Below are 12396 nucleotides of genomic sequence, written 5' to 3'. Positions count from 1 at the left end.
AGAAGCTCAATGTCTATCATGACCTCTCTTTTAGAATGTCCAAGAGCAAGCAAACTATTCCTCCAGTGAGAGGGCGCCAACAGACTACTAAAGAGATCATCATTACTCAAAGAAAACCCCAAAAACCAATGCATGATAGGAATAAACAGGTAACTTTCTTTGGAGTGGAAGCGGAGAGATCGCACCAGATGCCAATTCTAGATGTTATCACACCTGTGGTCACTGCAGCAGCAGGTGAATCCACTTTGTCCAAAAGGGATCTATTCCATTCAATTGCAAATGATCTAGATAAGACAGAGAACTGCAGCACGGGGACATAGCCGAGTTGGTCAGGTTGAGTGGTGATGAGTTTGCTATTTGGATGAATAAAGAAAGTCAAAAGTGTGAAAGATAAAAAACAAAAGGAGGAAGTGTGAAAAGTGAATGGGCCAAATTGAGGTGCATATGAAGACGTATGCTTTCTTCCAATTCATTAAATCGGGCTAATATGAATCAGGTGAATTGAGTTCTGCTTTTGGAAACTGGGTTAAGAAGGGGTGCACCGTTCCTGGAGGTACTGCAATACCAGGTCAATGCGTGGAGTGGACAGAGCAAGCTCTTTTTCCATCTCCCTGTTCTAAAAATCCATTTAATATATGGTCCCCAGATAGGGGACGTATCAGATATTAAACTGATAAGAACAGATACTACACTTGATCTTAGCCAAAAGGCCGAGAAGCGATAACCAGAATTGGTTTGGGCCTCGAGTGGCACCCTGGCCTATGCCGGACACATCTTAGGGAGAGAGAGCGAGAGGGAGACAAACCCACGCCTACACAAGACATTTTGTCACCCAAGCCAACCCTTGAAAAGGCTGCTTTGCAGAGCCAAAACAAGAAGAATGGTGCGTTTTGCAGCCGCCGCCCACTGCAATGAATCTGAATAACTCCTCCTTTAGGGCGCAAGCAACTCCCCTCCCCCTTGCAGTCTTTCCAATTCACGATACAAAAAGACGGACAGGACAGGTTGCCTGACTTTCCGTCACTGCCACCCTTTGCCATCCTTACCCGTAGAAAGCCCTTTCATCATCCCCAAACCCTAATCTTTTCCCTTTCCTTCCCAGCCCCCAAACCCTGCCCTCTGTACCTTTCTCACCACCCGCTTCCCTTCTCCTGTCATCCCCCTACCACCCGGGAAAAAAAGAGATTGCCCCCTCCTTCCACTAGCCCACCCTCCCACCCAAAGAACAACTTCTTCTGCGCAGCTTGTTTTCTAGGCAGCAGCGCTATTGTGATGTCATCGGGGGGCATTGTGACAAGCCGCCAGTGTTCCGTCTCTTCATGTTGTGCACAGTTCAAACGGAAAATACATCAACAGGCAGACTACAGAAAAGCTTACTATCAAAGGTTAGAGGGGGGCTTTCTCAGAGGGCTTTTTACAGTTTTTCTATTCCCAATTAGCCGTTTAAGTGTACTTATTGAAAGTAGTAATTCTTTCATAGGCCGCCCTTTCTTAGTATTTGACGTTCCTTATATTGCGGTATGAGGCTTCGCAGTAGGTTGCAAACATTCATCACCCATGACTTTCCCCAATTGAGCTCAGAAGCTCAATGTCTATCATGACCTCTCTTTTAGAATGTCCAAGAGCAAGCAAACTATTCCTCCAGGAGAGGGCGCCAACAGACTACTAAAGAGATCATCATTACTCAAAGAAAACCCCAAAAACCAATGCATGATAGGAATAAACAGGTAACTTTCTTTGGAGTGGAAGCGGAGAGATCGCACCAGATGCCAATTCTAGATGTTATCACACCTGTGGTCACTGCAGCAGCAGGTGAATCCACTTTGTCCAAAAGGGATCTATTCCATTCAATTGCAAATGATCTAGATAAGACAGAGAACTGCAGCACGGGGACATAGCCGAGTTGGTCAGGTTGAGTGGTGATGAGTTTGCTATTTGGATGAATAAAGAAAGTCAAAAGTGTGAAAGATAAAAAACAAAAGGAGGAAGTGTGAAAAGTGAATGGGCCAAATTGAGGTGCATATGAAGACGTATGCTTTCTTCCAATTCATTAAATCGGGCTAATATGAATCAGGTGAATTGAGTTCTGCTTTTGGAAACTGGGTTAAGAAGGGGTGCACCGTTCCTGGAGGTACTGCAATACCAGGTCAATGCGTGGAGTGGACAGAGCAAGCTCTTTTTCCATCTCCCTGTTCTAAAAATCCATTTAATATATGGTCCCCAGATAGGGGACGTATCAGATATTAAACTGATAAGAACAGATACTACACTTGATCTTAGCCAAAAGGCCGAGAAGCGATAACCAGAATTGGTTTGGGCCTCGAGTGGCACCCTGGCCTATGCCGGACACATCTTAGGGAGAGAGAGCGAGAGGGAGACAAACCCACGCCTACACAAGACATTTTGTCACCCAAGCCAACCCTTGAAAAGGCTGCTTTGCAGAGCCAAAACAAGAAGAATGGTGCGTTTTGCAGCCGCCGCCCACTGCAATGAATCTGAATAACTCCTCCTTTAGGGCGCAAGCAACTCCCCTCCCCCTTGCAGTCTTTCCAATTCACGATACAAAAAGACGGACAGGACAGGTTGCCTGACTTTCCGTCACTGCCACCCTTTGCCATCCTTACCCGTAGAAAGCCCTTTCATCATCCCCAAACCCTAATCTTTTCCCTTTCCTTCCCAGCCCCCAAACCCTGCCCTCTGTACCTTTCTCACCACCCGCTTCCCTTCTCCTGTCATCCCCCTACCACCCGGGAAAAAAAGAGATTGCCCCCTCCTTCCACTAGCCCACCCTCCCACCCAAAGAACAACTTCTTCTGCGCAGCTTGTTTTCTAGGCAGCAGCGCTATTGTGATGTCATCGGGGGGCATTGTGACAAGCCGCCAGTGTTCCGTCTCTTCATGTTGTGCACAGTTCAAACGGAAAATACATCAACAGGCAGACTACAGAAAAGCTTACTATCAAAGGTTAGAGGGGGGCTTTCTCAGAGGGCTTTTTACAGTTTTTCTATTCCCAATTAGCCGTTTAAGTGTACTTATTGAAAGTAGTAATTCTTTCATAGGCCGCCCTTTCTTAGTATTTGACGTTCCTTATATTGCGGTATGAGGCTTCGCAGTAGGTTGCAAACATTCATCACCCATGACTTTCCCCAATTGAGCTCAGAAGCTCAATGTCTATCATGACCTCTCTTTTAGAATGTCCAAGAGCAAGCAAACTATTCCTCCAGGAGAGGGCGCCAACAGACTACTAAAGAGATCATCATTACTCAAAGAAAACCCCAAAAACCAATGCATGATAGGAATAAACAGGTAACTTTCTTTGGAGTGGAAGCGGAGAGATCGCACCAGATGCCAATTCTAGATGTTATCACACCTGTGGTCACTGCAGCAGCAGGTGAATCCACTTTGTCCAAAAGGGATCTATTCCATTCAATTGCAAATGATCTAGATAAGACAGAGAACTGCAGCACGGGGACATAGCCGAGTTGGTCAGGTTGAGTGGTGATGAGTTTGCTATTTGGATGAATAAAGAAAGTCAAAAGTGTGAAAGATAAAAAACAAAAGGAGGAAGTGTGAAAAGTGAATGGGCCAAATTGAGGTGCATATGAAGACGTATGCTTTCTTCCAATTCATTAAATCGGGCTAATATGAATCAGGTGAATTGAGTTCTGCTTTTGGAAACTGGGTTAAGAAGGGGTGCACCGTTCCTGGAGGTACTGCAATACCAGGTCAATGCGTGGAGTGGACAGAGCAAGCTCTTTTTCCATCTCCCTGTTCTAAAAATCCATTTAATATATGGTCCCCAGATAGGGGACGTATCAGATATTAAACTGATAAGAACAGATACTACACTTGATCTTAGCCAAAAGGCCGAGAAGCGATAACCAGAATTGGTTTGGGCCTCGAGTGGCACCCTGGCCTATGCCGGACACATCTTAGGGAGAGAGAGCGAGAGGGAGACAAACCCACGCCTACACAAGACATTTTGTCACCCAAGCCAACCCTTGAAAAGGCTGCTTTGCAGAGCCAAAACAAGAAGAATGGTGCGTTTTGCAGCCGCCGCCCACTGCAATGAATCTGAATAACTCCTCCTTTAGGGCGCAAGCAACTCCCCTCCCCCTTGCAGTCTTTCCAATTCACGATACAAAAAGACGGACAGGACAGGTTGCCTGACTTTCCGTCACTGCCACCCTTTGCCATCCTTACCCGTAGAAAGCCCTTTCATCATCCCCAAACCCTAATCTTTTCCCTTTCCTTCCCAGCCCCCAAACCCTGCCCTCTGTACCTTTCTCACCACCCGCTTCCCTTCTCCTGTCATCCCCCTACCACCCGGGAAAAAAAGAGATTGCCCCCTCCTTCCACTAGCCCACCCTCCCACCCAAAGAACAACTTCTTCTGCGCAGCTTGTTTTCTAGGCAGCAGCGCTATTGTGATGTCATCGGGGGGCATTGTGACAAGCCGCCAGTGTTCCGTCTCTTCATGTTGTGCACAGTTCAAACGGAAAATACATCAACAGGCAGACTACAGAAAAGCTTACTATCAAAGGTTAGAGGGGGGCTTTCTCAGAGGGCTTTTTACAGTTTTTCTATTCCCAATTAGCCGTTTAAGTGTACTTATTGAAAGTAGTAATTCTTTCATAGGCCGCCCTTTCTTAGTATTTGACGTTCCTTATATTGCGGTATGAGGCTTCGCAGTAGGTTGCAAACATTCATCACCCATGACTTTCCCCAATTGAGCTCAGAAGCTCAATGTCTATCATGACCTCTCTTTTAGAATGTCCAAGAGCAAGCAAACTATTCCTCCAGGAGAGGGCGCCAACAGACTACTAAAGAGATCATCATTACTCAAAGAAAACCCCAAAAACCAATGCATGATAGGAATAAACAGGTAACTTTCTTTGGAGTGGAAGCGGAGAGATCGCACCAGATGCCAATTCTAGATGTTATCACACCTGTGGTCACTGCAGCAGCAGGTGAATCCACTTTGTCCAAAAGGGATCTATTCCATTCAATTGCAAATGATCTAGATAAGACAGAGAACTGCAGCACGGGGACATAGCCGAGTTGGTCAGGTTGAGTGGTGATGAGTTTGCTATTTGGATGAATAAAGAAAGTCAAAAGTGTGAAAGATAAAAAACAAAAGGAGGAAGTGTGAAAAGTGAATGGGCCAAATTGAGGTGCATATGAAGACGTATGCTTTCTTCCAATTCATTAAATCGGGCTAATATGAATCAGGTGAATTGAGTTCTGCTTTTGGAAACTGGGTTAAGAAGGGGTGCACCGTTCCTGGAGGTACTGCAATACCAGGTCAATGCGTGGAGTGGACAGAGCAAGCTCTTTTTCCATCTCCCTGTTCTAAAAATCCATTTAATATATGGTCCCCAGATAGGGGACGTATCAGATATTAAACTGATAAGAACAGATACTACACTTGATCTTAGCCAAAAGGCCGAGAAGCGATAACCAGAATTGGTTTGGGCCTCGAGTGGCACCCTGGCCTATGCCGGACACATCTTAGGGAGAGAGAGCGAGAGGGAGACAAACCCACGCCTACACAAGACATTTTGTCACCCAAGCCAACCCTTGAAAAGGCTGCTTTGCAGAGCCAAAACAAGAAGAATGGTGCGTTTTGCAGCCGCCGCCCACTGCAATGAATCTGAATAACTCCTCCTTTAGGGCGCAAGCAACTCCCCTCCCCCTTGCAGTCTTTCCAATTCACGATACAAAAAGACGGACAGGACAGGTTGCCTGACTTTCCGTCACTGCCACCCTTTGCCATCCTTACCCGTAGAAAGCCCTTTCATCATCCCCAAACCCTAATCTTTTCCCTTTCCTTCCCAGCCCCCAAACCCTGCCCTCTGTACCTTTCTCACCACCCGCTTCCCTTCTCCTGTCATCCCCCTACCACCCGGGAAAAAAAGAGATTGCCCCCTCCTTCCACTAGCCCACCCTCCCACCCAAAGAACAACTTCTTCTGCGCAGCTTGTTTTCTAGGCAGCAGCGCTATTGTGATGTCATCGGGGGGCATTGTGACAAGCCGCCAGTGTTCCGTCTCTTCATGTTGTGCACAGTTCAAACGGAAAATACATCAACAGGCAGACTACAGAAAAGCTTACTATCAAAGGTTAGAGGGGGGCTTTCTCAGAGGGCTTTTTACAGTTTTTCTATTCCCAATTAGCCGTTTAAGTGTACTTATTGAAAGTAGTAATTCTTTCATAGGCCGCCCTTTCTTAGTATTTGACGTTCCTTATATTGCGGTATGAGGCTTCGCAGTAGGTTGCAAACATTCATCACCCATGACTTTCCCCAATTGAGCTCAGAAGCTCAATGTCTATCATGACCTCTCTTTTAGAATGTCCAAGAGCAAGCAAACTATTCCTCCAGGAGAGGGCGCCAACAGACTACTAAAGAGATCATCATTACTCAAAGAAAACCCCAAAAACCAATGCATGATAGGAATAAACAGGTAACTTTCTTTGGAGTGGAAGCGGAGAGATCGCACCAGATGCCAATTCTAGATGTTATCACACCTGTGGTCACTGCAGCAGCAGGTGAATCCACTTTGTCCAAAAGGGATCTATTCCATTCAATTGCAAATGATCTAGATAAGACAGAGAACTGCAGCACGGGGACATAGCCGAGTTGGTCAGGTTGAGTGGTGATGAGTTTGCTATTTGGATGAATAAAGAAAGTCAAAAGTGTGAAAGATAAAAAACAAAAGGAGGAAGTGTGAAAAGTGAATGGGCCAAATTGAGGTGCATATGAAGACGTATGCTTTCTTCCAATTCATTAAATCGGGCTAATATGAATCAGGTGAATTGAGTTCTGCTTTTGGAAACTGGGTTAAGAAGGGGTGCACCGTTCCTGGAGGTACTGCAATACCAGGTCAATGCGTGGAGTGGACAGAGCAAGCTCTTTTTCCATCTCCCTGTTCTAAAAATCCATTTAATATATGGTCCCCAGATAGGGGACGTATCAGATATTAAACTGATAAGAACAGATACTACACTTGATCTTAGCCAAAAGGCCGAGAAGCGATAACCAGAATTGGTTTGGGCCTCGAGTGGCACCCTGGCCTATGCCGGACACATCTTAGGGAGAGAGAGCGAGAGGGAGACAAACCCACGCCTACACAAGACATTTTGTCACCCAAGCCAACCCTTGAAAAGGCTGCTTTGCAGAGCCAAAACAAGAAGAATGGTGCGTTTTGCAGCCGCCGCCCACTGCAATGAATCTGAATAACTCCTCCTTTAGGGCGCAAGCAACTCCCCTCCCCCTTGCAGTCTTTCCAATTCACGATACAAAAAGACGGACAGGACAGGTTGCCTGACTTTCCGTCACTGCCACCCTTTGCCATCCTTACCCGTAGAAAGCCCTTTCATCATCCCCAAACCCTAATCTTTTCCCTTTCCTTCCCAGCCCCCAAACCCTGCCCTCTGTACCTTTCTCACCACCCGCTTCCCTTCTCCTGTCATCCCCCTACCACCCGGGAAAAAAAGAGATTGCCCCCTCCTTCCACTAGCCCACCCTCCCACCCAAAGAACAACTTCTTCTGCGCAGCTTGTTTTCTAGGCAGCAGCGCTATTGTGATGTCATCGGGGGGCATTGTGACAAGCCGCCAGTGTTCCGTCTCTTCATGTTGTGCACAGTTCAAACGGAAAATACATCAACAGGCAGACTACAGAAAAGCTTACTATCAAAGGTTAGAGGGGGGCTTTCTCAGAGGGCTTTTTACAGTTTTTCTATTCCCAATTAGCCGTTTAAGTGTACTTATTGAAAGTAGTAATTCTTTCATAGGCCGCCCTTTCTTAGTATTTGACGTTCCTTATATTGCGGTATGAGGCTTCGCAGTAGGTTGCAAACATTCATCACCCATGACTTTCCCCAATTGAGCTCAGAAGCTCAATGTCTATCATGACCTCTCTTTTAGAATGTCCAAGAGCAAGCAAACTATTCCTCCAGGAGAGGGCGCCAACAGACTACTAAAGAGATCATCATTACTCAAAGAAAACCCCAAAAACCAATGCATGATAGGAATAAACAGGTAACTTTCTTTGGAGTGGAAGCGGAGAGATCGCACCAGATGCCAATTCTAGATGTTATCACACCTGTGGTCACTGCAGCAGCAGGTGAATCCACTTTGTCCAAAAGGGATCTATTCCATTCAATTGCAAATGATCTAGATAAGACAGAGAACTGCAGCACGGGGACATAGCCGAGTTGGTCAGGTTGAGTGGTGATGAGTTTGCTATTTGGATGAATAAAGAAAGTCAAAAGTGTGAAAGATAAAAAACAAAAGGAGGAAGTGTGAAAAGTGAATGGGCCAAATTGAGGTGCATATGAAGACGTATGCTTTCTTCCAATTCATTAAATCGGGCTAATATGAATCAGGTGAATTGAGTTCTGCTTTTGGAAACTGGGTTAAGAAGGGGTGCACCGTTCCTGGAGGTACTGCAATACCAGGTCAATGCGTGGAGTGGACAGAGCAAGCTCTTTTTCCATCTCCCTGTTCTAAAAATCCATTTAATATATGGTCCCCAGATAGGGGACGTATCAGATATTAAACTGATAAGAACAGATACTACACTTGATCTTAGCCAAAAGGCCGAGAAGCGATAACCAGAATTGGTTTGGGCCTCGAGTGGCACCCTGGCCTATGCCGGACACATCTTAGGGAGAGAGAGCGAGAGGGAGACAAACCCACGCCTACACAAGACATTTTGTCACCCAAGCCAACCCTTGAAAAGGCTGCTTTGCAGAGCCAAAACAAGAAGAATGGTGCGTTTTGCAGCCGCCGCCCACTGCAATGAATCTGAATAACTCCTCCTTTAGGGCGCAAGCAACTCCCCTCCCCCTTGCAGTCTTTCCAATTCACGATACAAAAAGACGGACAGGACAGGTTGCCTGACTTTCCGTCACTGCCACCCTTTGCCATCCTTACCCGTAGAAAGCCCTTTCATCATCCCCAAACCCTAATCTTTTCCCTTTCCTTCCCAGCCCCCAAACCCTGCCCTCTGTACCTTTCTCACCACCCGCTTCCCTTCTCCTGTCATCCCCCTACCACCCGGGAAAAAAAGAGATTGCCCCCTCCTTCCACTAGCCCACCCTCCCACCCAAAGAACAACTTCTTCTGCGCAGCTTGTTTTCTAGGCAGCAGCGCTATTGTGATGTCATCGGGGGGCATTGTGACAAGCCGCCAGTGTTCCGTCTCTTCATGTTGTGCACAGTTCAAACGGAAAATACATCAACAGGCAGACTACAGAAAAGCTTACTATCAAAGGTTAGAGGGGGGCTTTCTCAGAGGGCTTTTTACAGTTTTTCTATTCCCAATTAGCCGTTTAAGTGTACTTATTGAAAGTAGTAATTCTTTCATAGGCCGCCCTTTCTTAGTATTTGACGTTCCTTATATTGCGGTATGAGGCTTCGCAGTAGGTTGCAAACATTCATCACCCATGACTTTCCCCAATTGAGCTCAGAAGCTCAATGTCTATCATGACCTCTCTTTTAGAATGTCCAAGAGCAAGCAAACTATTCCTCCAGGAGAGGGCGCCAACAGACTACTAAAGAGATCATCATTACTCAAAGAAAACCCCAAAAACCAATGCATGATAGGAATAAACAGGTAACTTTCTTTGGAGTGGAAGCGGAGAGATCGCACCAGATGCCAATTCTAGATGTTATCACACCTGTGGTCACTGCAGCAGCAGGTGAATCCACTTTGTCCAAAAGGGATCTATTCCATTCAATTGCAAATGATCTAGATAAGACAGAGAACTGCAGCACGGGGACATAGCCGAGTTGGTCAGGTTGAGTGGTGATGAGTTTGCTATTTGGATGAATAAAGAAAGTCAAAAGTGTGAAAGATAAAAAACAAAAGGAGGAAGTGTGAAAAGTGAATGGGCCAAATTGAGGTGCATATGAAGACGTATGCTTTCTTCCAATTCATTAAATCGGGCTAATATGAATCAGGTGAATTGAGTTCTGCTTTTGGAAACTGGGTTAAGAAGGGGTGCACCGTTCCTGGAGGTACTGCAATACCAGGTCAATGCGTGGAGTGGACAGAGCAAGCTCTTTTTCCATCTCCCTGTTCTAAAAATCCATTTAATATATGGTCCCCAGATAGGGGACGTATCAGATATTAAACTGATAAGAACAGATACTACACTTGATCTTAGCCAAAAGGCCGAGAAGCGATAACCAGAATTGGTTTGGGCCTCGAGTGGCACCCTGGCCTATGCCGGACACATCTTAGGGAGAGAGAGCGAGAGGGAGACAAACCCACGCCTACACAAGACATTTTGTCACCCAAGCCAACCCTTGAAAAGGCTGCTTTGCAGAGCCAAAACAAGAAGAATGGTGCGTTTTGCAGCCGCCGCCCACTGCAATGAATCTGAATAACTCCTCCTTTAGGGCGCAAGCAACTCCCCTCCCCCTTGCAGTCTTTCCAATTCACGATACAAAAAGACGGACAGGACAGGTTGCCTGACTTTCCGTCACTGCCACCCTTTGCCATCCTTACCCGTAGAAAGCCCTTTCATCATCCCCAAACCCTAATCTTTTCCCTTTCCTTCCCAGCCCCCAAACCCTGCCCTCTGTACCTTTCTCACCACCCGCTTCCCTTCTCCTGTCATCCCCCTACCACCCGGGAAAAAAAGAGATTGCCCCCTCCTTCCACTAGCCCACCCTCCCACCCAAAGAACAACTTCTTCTGCGCAGCTTGTTTTCTAGGCAGCAGCGCTATTGTGATGTCATCGGGGGGCATTGTGACAAGCCGCCAGTGTTCCGTCTCTTCATGTTGTGCACAGTTCAAACGGAAAATACATCAACAGGCAGACTACAGAAAAGCTTACTATCAAAGGTTAGAGGGGGGCTTTCTCAGAGGGCTTTTTACAGTTTTTCTATTCCCAATTAGCCGTTTAAGTGTACTTATTGAAAGTAGTAATTCTTTCATAGGCCGCCCTTTCTTAGTATTTGACGTTCCTTATATTGCGGTATGAGGCTTCGCAGTAGGTTGCAAACATTCATCTCCCATGACTTTCCCCAATTGAGCTCAGAAGCTCAATGTCTATCATGACCTCTCTTTTAGAATGTCCAAGAGCAAGCAAACTATTCCTCCAGGAGAGGGCGCCAACAGACTACTAAAGAGATCATCATTACTCAAAGAAAACCCCAAAAACCAATGCATGATAGGAATAAACAGGTAACTTTCTTTGGAGTGGAAGCGGAGAGATCGCACCAGATGCCAATTCTAGATGTTATCACACCTGTGGTCACTGCAGCAGCAGGTGAATCCACTTTGTCCAAAAGGGATCTATTCCATTCAATTGCAAATGATCTAGATAAGACAGAGAACTGCAGCACGGGGACATAGCCGAGTTGGTCAGGTTGAGTGGTGATGAGTTTGCTATTTGGATGAATAAAGAAAGTCAAAAGTGTGAAAGATAAAAAACAAAAGGAGGAAGTGTGAAAAGTGAATGGGCCAAATTGAGGTGCATATGAAGACGTATGCTTTCTTCCAATTCATTAAATCGGGCTAATATGAATCAGGTGAATTGAGTTCTGCTTTTGGAAACTGGGTTAAGAAGGGGTGCACCGTTCCTGGAGGTACTGCAATACCAGGTCAATGCGTGGAGTGGACAGAGCAAGCTCTTTTTCCATCTCCCTGTTCTAAAAATCCATTTAATATATGGTCCCCAGATAGGGGACGTATCAGATATTAAACTGATAAGAACAGATACTACACTTGATCTTAGCCAAAAGGCCGAGAAGCGATAACCAGAATTGGTTTGGGCCTCGAGTGGCACCCTGGCCTATGCCGGACACATCTTAGGGAGAGAGAGCGAGAGGGAGACAAACCCACGCCTACACAAGACATTTTGTCACCCAAGCCAACCCTTGAAAAGGCTGCTTTGCAGAGCCAAAACAAGAAGAATGGTGCGTTTTGCAGCCGCCGCCCACTGCAATGAATCTGAATAACTCCTCCTTTAGGGCGCAAGCAACTCCCCTCCCCCTTGCAGTCTTTCCAATTCACGATACAAAAAGACGGACAGGACAGGTTGCCTGACTTTCCGTCACTGCCACCCTTTGCCATCCTTACCCGTAGAAAGCCCTTTCATCATCCCCAAACCCTAATCTTTTCCCTTTCCTTCCCAGCCCCCAAACCCTGCCCTCTGTACCTTTCTCACCACCCCGCTTCCCTTCTCCTGTCATCCCCCTACCACCCGGGAAAAAAAGAGATTGCCCCCTCCTTCCACTAGCCCACCCTCCCACCCAAAGAACAACTTCTTCTGCGCAGCTTGTTTTCTAGGCAGCAGCGCTATTGTGATGTCATCGGGGGGCATTGTGACAAGCCGCCAGTGTTCCGTCTCTTCATGTTGTGCACAGTTCAAACGGAAAATACA

General features: G+C 46.4%; 8 non-coding genes across 8 annotated transcripts; all 8 read right to left on the bottom strand.

The window, feature by feature from the left end:
- Window positions 1-531: 531 nt before the first annotated feature.
- LOC142266180 (U2 spliceosomal RNA) lies at window positions 532-722 on the bottom strand. Its single transcript, XR_012732318.1, has one exon. It is a non-coding gene; the product is annotated as a U2 spliceosomal RNA (small nuclear RNA).
- Window positions 723-2109: 1387 nt separating this feature from the next.
- LOC142266179 (U2 spliceosomal RNA) lies at window positions 2110-2300 on the bottom strand. Its single transcript, XR_012732317.1, has one exon. It is a non-coding gene; the product is annotated as a U2 spliceosomal RNA (small nuclear RNA).
- A 1387-nt stretch (window positions 2301-3687) lies between these two features.
- LOC142266178 (U2 spliceosomal RNA) lies at window positions 3688-3878 on the bottom strand. The gene has a single exon (XR_012732316.1). It is a non-coding gene; the product is annotated as a U2 spliceosomal RNA (small nuclear RNA).
- Window positions 3879-5265: 1387 nt separating this feature from the next.
- On the bottom strand, window positions 5266-5456 carry LOC142266177 (U2 spliceosomal RNA). The gene has a single exon (XR_012732315.1). It is a non-coding gene; the product is annotated as a U2 spliceosomal RNA (small nuclear RNA).
- A 1387-nt stretch (window positions 5457-6843) lies between these two features.
- On the bottom strand, window positions 6844-7034 carry LOC142266176 (U2 spliceosomal RNA). The gene has a single exon (XR_012732314.1). It is a non-coding gene; the product is annotated as a U2 spliceosomal RNA (small nuclear RNA).
- Window positions 7035-8421: 1387 nt separating this feature from the next.
- Window positions 8422-8612, bottom strand: LOC142266175 (U2 spliceosomal RNA). The gene has a single exon (XR_012732313.1). It is a non-coding gene; the product is annotated as a U2 spliceosomal RNA (small nuclear RNA).
- Window positions 8613-9999: 1387 nt separating this feature from the next.
- LOC142266174 (U2 spliceosomal RNA) lies at window positions 10000-10190 on the bottom strand. The gene has a single exon (XR_012732312.1). It is a non-coding gene; the product is annotated as a U2 spliceosomal RNA (small nuclear RNA).
- A 1387-nt stretch (window positions 10191-11577) lies between these two features.
- Window positions 11578-11768, bottom strand: LOC142266172 (U2 spliceosomal RNA). Its single transcript, XR_012732310.1, has one exon. It is a non-coding gene; the product is annotated as a U2 spliceosomal RNA (small nuclear RNA).
- Window positions 11769-12396: the final 628 nt, after the last annotated feature.

Source organism: Anomaloglossus baeobatrachus, unplaced genomic scaffold (assembly GCF_048569485.1).
Source record: "Anomaloglossus baeobatrachus isolate aAnoBae1 unplaced genomic scaffold, aAnoBae1.hap1 Scaffold_2825, whole genome shotgun sequence".
NCBI lineage: Eukaryota > Metazoa > Chordata > Amphibia > Anura > Aromobatidae > Anomaloglossus > Anomaloglossus baeobatrachus.
This window is presented reverse-complemented; position numbering and strand designations above follow the sequence as displayed.